Raw genomic sequence first — 9,116 nt, forward strand, 5'->3', positions numbered from 1 at the left:
TCTGGCTAATCGTGAAGCTGCAGTATATTATTTCAACAGGCATATAAGTCTGGTGGACTGTATGCATTTTTTTTAACTCGCAGGTATCTGATCATCTGCATTTCAGAATACTACAGCCTATGCAATACTAACGTATTATATGACCATCTTTGCGTATATACAATCTACATCATTCAGCCTTGAAGCGTCGAATTTTGGATGAGAAGAATGATGAAAAGATGGCAGCCACTGGTGTAAGGCAGTTTTTTTGCAATGTAAGAGGCAAAAGGGATTACAAATTCTGCGTGCTAGGTAGTAGACGACCGACAGCGTGCCTAGAAAAGCCGCGGAGTTTGTCCCGATGGCTAGCAGATACTGGGTAATGTCACTGCAAGGCTTCAAATTGCTCTGAATTAGTAAACAATAGAAAGCCTGAAATATTTTCCTGGATGCATTAGGTGCGTTTTTGTAAGAAATTATTACAAATATTTATTATATAGAAATATCAGTTGATATGATGAATACATTATATAAAACAAATAAGCCGCCTGGCCGTAATTCTGTATAACATTCGGTAAGCCCAAAAATTGCGGACAGTTGAATTCCTGTACAGTGAAGCTCCTCTAACGATTTTCTCATTAGAGTAACAGCCCTTTCAGAGATCTTATGTAATTTGTCTCACCACATTCCTTTAGCAGCCCAGTATCTTGCTCATGTATCACCTCGTTACGAATCGAAGAAAATGTAGAGAATTGAGCGTTTTGTTTTTGTCACATTATGTAAAAAATGACTAGCATAGCGTATAAGTGTGCGCCCGCGAAAAGAGGAAGGCAGGTGTGAATGTGCACGAGAAATAGATCGGAAACAGGTTGGCTGGGATTAAAAGTAGCAGTTACGGCCTCATTCCTTAGTTGACTTTTCGCAGAGACACGAGGGCTGGGCTTAAGGTGAGAGTGAGGAAAAGAAGGCTGAATACTTTAAGCCGCCTAAAAATTACTCCCGCGTTGGCTCTATCGCCTTTTACTATCATTTGGACATAATTCATTACTTCGCCCATTCAGATCAATTTTCTTATAATGGTGGCACTGAAAACCTGCCTTTCTTTGTGCCACTCGAATATGTGCGCTATTATTCTCTGCACTGTTCTTTGCTTCGGCACTAGCGATGACAGAAAATTATCTCCAATGAATCTATTCAGGATGTGTTCTGACATTCTTATGCGCAGGTCTGTTTTATTTTTAGGCGAAAATATCGCCCATTTTTGAAGTAAAGTGATCTGTGTTGTCGTCCGTTCGTCTATGTACCGTCTGTTGGGCTATTGTTAAGGTTTTTGTTTTTGCTTTTTTCTTTGCTTCTCCTGAAAATTGTGTAAAGAAATTTTCATGCTGCCACTAAAAAAAAAGTTTCATCACCATGACCACTTATCAAATGATTCGTACATACCCGCAAGCTATTTTCGCTTCCGTTCGTTTCAAAAACAGTAAGTCATTTTGTCATACTCAAATGAAATCAGCGGAATTGAATTTGGTAATAAGAATGACTTGGTATAGTTTGTGGGGTTCAACGTACCAAATCGACACAGCCTATGAGAGGCGCCATAGTGGAGGACTTCGAAAATTTCGATCACCTGGGGTTCTTTAACGTGCACTGACACCGCACAGCACACGGGCGCCTTGCTTTTTGCCTCCATTGAAAAGCAGCTGCCGAGGCCAGGATTCAACCCCGCATTCTTGGGAATAGTATCAGAGTGCCGTAATCACTTCGCTTCCCCTGTGATAATAATGGCATGTTGTTTGACAGAACAGTAACTTCCAATTTGGTCATCCATCATGAATTCGTCATCTGGAATTCTCTTCAATGAGTGGCACCGAAAAATGGACTCCGTGGCGCTGATATTCTTGAGCCTACATGTAACCACGCAAAGCGGAATATACTCCTACGTTATCATGCTATCGCTACGGTTGTGGTACCTGCACGAAATAAGAATATATAGCACTGACACAAAAAAGGCATCACCATTCGCACAGCGTTAAACTTGGTGCTGGTTTCTGGTGAAAAGAACAGGTATATGGAATCTGCAGTGCTAGTAGCGCGATTCTTTGGTCACAAGCCAATTTTGATGGGTAAAGCTATAGAGCACAATGGTGTCGCCTGAGTCGTGGCTGTGTGATTTCTGAAACAGTACAGATACACTGCGCCATACAGTGGCTTTTACGTCGGCGCGCTTTGCAGAAGACATCATAGAGACTAGAGTTTTGTTAACAATACATCTGGAAAAGGCTACAGCTCGATTATCATTATATGTCACGTAGCGCATGAAAAGCATGCCAAATATGTAGATAATAACATTGAACCATTTTATTGCTTTACTGAATTCAGACCATAGCAATCCAAGTTGCGAATCACAATGTAAGTTCGCTTGTTGATTATATGTAAGCTACGCCAGCTGATTCCATTCACTGGTCGTTATCCTTTTTAAAAAAACCGCAAACGCCCTGAAGCATCACAAAAATAAATTTTCTACCTAACTTCAAAAAGCCCTGGAAGAAGATACTACAGTTGCTTTAGAAACGCGCTGCGAAAACTCCACTGCTATGTTCCATTAAGTCAAGTGTTATTTCTTCAAAAGCTTATGTAGGTCATTGTTGTCGATGCAGTCTGAAGCCTCTGTATTTCGTGCGGGAGGTTGCCACCGTGAGATGTTATGCATAGCACTCACGATCGGATAATATCTTGCCGTTTAAATAGAGGAAGCTCCGCGTGTAATGGCACTATGTGACAGCGCGAACCACTCGTTCGTTGCTTACCTTACGGATCCTTGTTCGTGAACACTGCTTCACTAATTATTTGCGTCATGCTTGTCCGTATTTACTCAGCTATACACTCACCGTTGCGTTGTTGTACGGCAGTGCATTAAGGCAAACACCGCACTACAAATATTACCAAAACTTGAGACACATCCCTGCGTGACCTCGGGTTATCATATCTGACACGAGATTCAAAGATGCTGACAGGTTAAAGTATTATCACTAGGTTTGTATGTCTGAAACGAAACCTTCTGCTGACAGACTCATATCATCAGCTCTCTTGGCTTGTCAATATCCGTCATCCACTCATTGTTCTGTTGGACTGAAAACTACTATCTAGAATGGAACCTGCTCCTAACATCCCCATCATGTGGAGTTATGACGTGAAAGGATCGCTCAACCAACCATTGCTCTGATCGTGTATAAGTTGCCATGCTAAATGGAAGCTCCTGCTAACTACTCGTATCACGTGGTCTCATGACGTCACAATATCAGTCAGCGACTTATTGGTATCATGTCACGTGGTAGCTACCCACCTGCTAGAGGAATATATGTGGTTTATCGCTCACAACACAGATGAAGTTTATTTGAAAAACGGTGCCTTTAACGCTGCCCAGGTAAAATCAGGCATCAGTTGGCATCGTTATAAAGCGGCGTTTTAAGGCGAAGGCCTTACTTGACTATATCTGCAATTTCGTCTCATCAGAAAGTGGACGCAAAATTTGATTACATATTTGCGTTCTTCACTGAAGATTTAGGTGAAAAAGATGGTTTATCAGGTAGAGGCAAATAAAAGGACGCTAAATACTGAAGTTTGTCGATGCGGAGTAATTTGTTTTTTAATTACAGGCAAAAGCTAAATAAAGGTTGCATAGCCACAGGCGTCAATATAGCGCAGGGATGGGCTAAACCGGTACAGACGTCAGACAAGAACGGGAGTCGTCACTGTTGTGGTACAATGAGCACAAGGAAGACAAATAAAAGGTTGGAATAGATTAAAAGGTAATTAGTTGGCTTGCAGAAATAAAGAAAACAGTAACAGAGGCATCCTGCAGAAAATAAGTGCGGACGTGGTGAAGTAATGCCAAAGCGGTTGCCACGGAGACTACCATCCCTGAGCGCGTGGCGCATCCTAGCAAAAACATGCCGTCATGGGAGAGGGCGGCGGGAGCGATCACCTCGTGAGTAGAGGGCGGTGGCCCAATGGAAAACATGAAGTTCGTGCGCGTCACCTCCGCTTCTGCCGCTACCAGCTCGGGTCTGCATATCAAGGGCCTAGGAGAATGCAGTGCGACAGGAACTATGGCCGTTTAAGCACAGTTGTGGGAGAAAGTAGCTCTGCACTCTGTATGCTGAAAGCAGGCGATAACGTCTTGGTTTTCGCATCGGTTACGCGCTCCAGTAAAGCATCAGGCGTCATCGCGGGCAGCGCGCCATACACAAGCTTGAACGGGTTCGCTCTGGTTGTCTACTGAATGGCCACTTTATGCGCTAAGATAACGTAGGGCGGAGTGGCATCCAAGGTCTTGTTCGCGCCGTCGAAGTACGTAGCAAATATGTCTGCAATTATTGTATTAACGCGCTTCATATGTCCATTGGGATGGCACGCAACTGTACGGTGCAGGCTTGTATTACTGCAGATCAAGATGGCTTGTGTGATCTCCGCCGTAAAAAATGTTTCAATTTCCACAATGAGCACTTCGGGACCGACATGTCATAGCAGAATGTGTTAGACGAAGATCTTGACGACTTCTGCCGTGGTGCCATTAGGCACAGCTTTCGCTTCGAGGTAGAGGGTAACTTAGTGGCAATGATGATCTACTTGTTACCCACACATGGAGCAAGAAAGGGGCCGAGGAGATCCATCCTAATTTGCGGAAACGGCACTTCTTTTTTTTTTTTTTGGGGGGGGGGGGGTATAAGGTTCATCAGCTCAGCATGTCTCTCGGGGGTGTGTTGCATCGCTGACACTTACGGCTTGTTTTCAGTTAGTGGGAAACGTCGACCGCAATCGCAGCAAGTAGCACCTCTCCTGGATTCGCTGCAGTGTGTGGGAAAACACGAGATGCTCTGCTGTCGACTCATCTACAGTCGCGTTGAATGGTTTTGCTTCCACGGACGAAGAAAACATCGCCAGCTTATAGCTGTCGACCCAAGCTAAGGCAATAATTGTATTATCCGCCATTTTATTTATGTATTATAGGGGTTTCTTGGTTAATCAGGGGGAAATATTTACACGTAAGGATTCTTTATCTCAAATACTGGAGCATGGTATGTACATGTGCTATTCAACGTAGCATTTACGACTTTTTGTGTAAAGGCATTATTAGTAATTCTTATAAATAATGCCAATTGGCGAACAAAACCAAATATGTGGTTCTCAAGGCAGCTGCCGCCATTGTGTAGTTGGCTTCCATCGCCTGCTCTGAAATATTTTTTTTGCCTTTGGATTAAATAAGGACAGACACGCAGTATATATCAAATGCTGCATCCCGTATTTAAATAGACTTCAGATATCACCCCATAACTACAGCATCGAATCTCACCAATGATAACGCTGAAGGTTCTTATGATAACTGCCTGAGTGACAGCCTTTAACTTCAACATTCTGGAAAATCATTGCTATAAATAGAGAATGAAAGCTCATTCTTTCTTTCGTACATTTTATAATTTTCCTGAGGAGGGACAGGGTGCCACTGAGTGACGTCATGTCTGGGAATGCCGCAGCATTACTCAAGCGATGGCTCCTGAGAGTGAACGAATGGTACGGCGGGCAAATCATCATCATTCTCAGCATGACTATACCCACTGCAGCGGGAAGGCATCTCCTATATTCCTCTAATTAACCTGGTCGCGTGCGAGCTGCATCCACTTCACCACTGCGAACGTCTTAATCTTATCCGCCCACCTAAGTTTGTGAGTCTCGACACTATTTATTCCGGAATAATTTGTTGTGGAGGCTCACAAACTTATTAAGGTTCAAGAAAAGAGCACCTGTTTAGGAGAGCTTTGGGACATTTTCGATTATTTAAGAAAAAACGAATAAAAAGTTCTTTTCGAATACAGCTTTCTCGGTGCGAAGGCTTTTCAAAACTACATACGCATGAAATGCTTTTCACCAACCCGGAGAACATCGCCATTTCTGTTGCAACAAAGTTAAAGCCCGCTTGGAAGAAAATATGAGCATCAAAAAGTTCTGTCTCAGCACTAATGTCCGTGCTAAATTGAACTGCAAACGGTTTTTGCGTAACCCATGGCCATGTACGAGTAGACCACTGATAAAACATGGATATAAAACCGGGCTATGAGTACTGCCGAAGTGGTTGGCCCAAGCGCAGGCGAGCCATGGTCGAATCATGAGAATAACACTCAGTAAGCTGCCCAAGACGCCATACCCGTCGGCCCCAGGTCGATCACCAGCGATCGACCCTTCTTATGTCATTGTCAATCCCCAACCTCGGGCCTAACTTGGCCGCCCAGCTCGGCCCAAGTAGTTTTATAGTTTCAAGCTTATTATGCACACATGAGTAATATTACTCACATAATTAGTTGGCAATATTGGCAATGGGCGAGAGGGGGCCGACCTTAGGCTGGTCGCTTGGGATGCTGAATTATGCCATATGACCTAATGCGGTAATAAATTGGGGCAACACATGTCTTTATCCACATTAGAATATTGTATTAAAATTCTTACTGCATGTTTCCTCTCAACCTCGCACATTCTGCTAAATTTGTGCGACGCTCGACAATTAATTATCGTGCAACACGATTATGAAAGTTACTGCTTTCATCGCTCCAGTTGGGGCGATTTCTCCGGCAACATTCACAACATTATAACTCACAAAGTCGAAAATATACCCGATATACTGTAAACTCCTCGCATGATTATTAAATTTTGAGGCCTGTATTAAGCTACCTCAGACATTTTATAAGGGGCGCGTCAAAATTTCTATACTTTATTACCAACGTCCAAAGCGCGTGCAAGTGTTTTTCCGATACAGTAAACGACGTCACACTTTCGTGAACTATAACGACACTTCTGGCCATGAAAGCAGCTTCGGTTTCGATTTGCTGTTTTCCCTTTCTTTAAAATGTAGTGTTATTAGAAATTTTGCAAAAGCTTTTATTGTGTTAGAGTCAGGACAAGCAGATGAATGTAATACAGTGAAAACTAATATGATTAAAAACCACCGCAGTTGCCCTTTTATATGTGCAAAATGATGTAAGTGTCAAGGATAAATAATACTCCGACATCTTTTTGAAGGAATGCAAGACCGTTTGAATAATAAACCCGTACAAAAATTTGGGGTTTGTATTGCTCTAATTCATATTCAGAAAATATTTAGCGGTGTTAACCGCTGTTAGGGCACCCAAGCCGTAGAACTTTTCCAAGATCGAATCCACACTTAAGTTACTACAAGAAATACAATTGAAATACGCTACGCTGGGTTAGGATCTCTATAAAAAAATCCAGTTATCCCTTTGAATTCTTTCAAAATAATTCAGTTCGCGATATTTTGTCAAACGATGCGCGGACAGCTAGCATAACGAACATGAAACCGAACTTCACATTCTATGCACATCGTTACGTTGAAATATTTTCCGTCGGAGCTTTTCCACAAACTTTATCATGAAACTACACTCCGCAATCAACGTATCCCCTCAGTACATATGGGACCGCATCGGCCATCGTCACTGAGTGGGCTTAGAATTATCAAGAACAGGTGCTTTTGCACAGACATTGGTACACCGCAGTACACGCAAGTGGTACTACCGTCCCGCAGATGTTGTGAATATTAACGATAACTAGCTTTTTGTCGTGCTTTAGCAAATGATGTAAACTCAGGTTTTTTTGCCGTGGCATATTTTGAGCAATGTTTTCATTTCAATTATGACATCTAACTTCCATGGTAACCACCCCCGCTCTGTAATGTCTTTGACCGTGAGGGATGAAATAAATCAAAATAAACGAACCGATATCGAAGCTGCCGCAGACTTTGACTGTGGCCGATGATTAACACTCTTGAAACTTGGTTAAAGGCAATTTGAACGTCTAAAATTACATGAAATATTTGGTCCAGAGTCGTGTTCATAATTTGGGTAGGTGCTTATATTTGCAAAACATTACAGTTCACGAAGGTTTCTGTGCACTGCGGACTACAAACAACAGTGCAGCAATATGCTGTGAAGTAAAAAACGAAAAGCATTTTACCCATCGAGAGGTCCTCGTTAATACGGATTTCCTGTTCCTGCTTATAGTACCAGACATTCTTCTTCTGTCGGAACCTATGAAACTTCCCAATAACTCGCTTCGTCTCTAACGGCTTGTTCATTGCAAGAATGTTCGGCTTGTTTATATATATATATATATATATATATATATATATATATATATATATATATATATATATATATATATATATATATATGTATATATATTGTGGGACAGCACTTGCACAAACGTCTGTTCTTTTCCAGAACCAGCTGGCACACAGCGCGCGATGCTCCGAGAAGCTGTCAGCGATGATGATGATGATCTATACAGTTGAATGAAGTGAATGTTCACGCGCTGCGCTCACAATATATATATATATATATATATATATATATATCCAGTAGGTTTCAATGGGAAAGATTGCTGAATAAAGTAGAGCGTTACGACAGACGCGACGGTTGGTTTTCAGTTTATTTTGTCGGCAGTTTCGGGAATAGTATTTCTTTCGTCGAGACAGGTTTACAAGATATTGCGTTACCCTTAGCGACAGCATGGAAGGGTTCGGAAAATGTTTGGTGGACGTATGAGGCAAAGAAGTTGAAAAGGAGTGAAATGGATGCAGCTAGCACAGAACGGTGTTAGAGTGATATGCGAGAGGCATTCAGCGTGGGGTATAGTCCAAATAATGATGATAATCTACCGTCCTCCTGCTAGAATCTGTGCTCATATGAGATCCTTTTATGTCAATTCATGTAGGGACAGGGGCGACCTTCAGTAGGAAGCTGTTCACCCTATCAAGCACATCCAATAAAAAGAGCAGACCACCAATGCGTAACTGTCAATCCTATCCCCTATGTGTTGCGCATACCCGGATATTTTCGGATATCTAAAGAATGGCCGATATTAAATAATTATTTAATATAGGCCATTGGTTCAAAAACAAGAAAGAAGCTTGAAAATACCTTTGATCATTGCAAAGAAGTTTGTAAAGAGAGTGGTTTCGCATCGCACACCTACTCGCAGATGAAACTCCCAATTATGCGCCACTGAAACAAAAGGTGTTACGTTTTCAGTTTCATTTCCTTTTTAAAAAAATAAACCTGAAAAATTGTTTT

This window comes from Amblyomma maculatum, chromosome 10 (genome assembly GCF_055883805.1).
Source record: "Amblyomma maculatum isolate TAMU_Amacu chromosome 10, ASM5588380v1, whole genome shotgun sequence".
Taxonomy (NCBI): Eukaryota; Metazoa; Arthropoda; class Arachnida; order Ixodida; family Ixodidae; genus Amblyomma; species Amblyomma maculatum.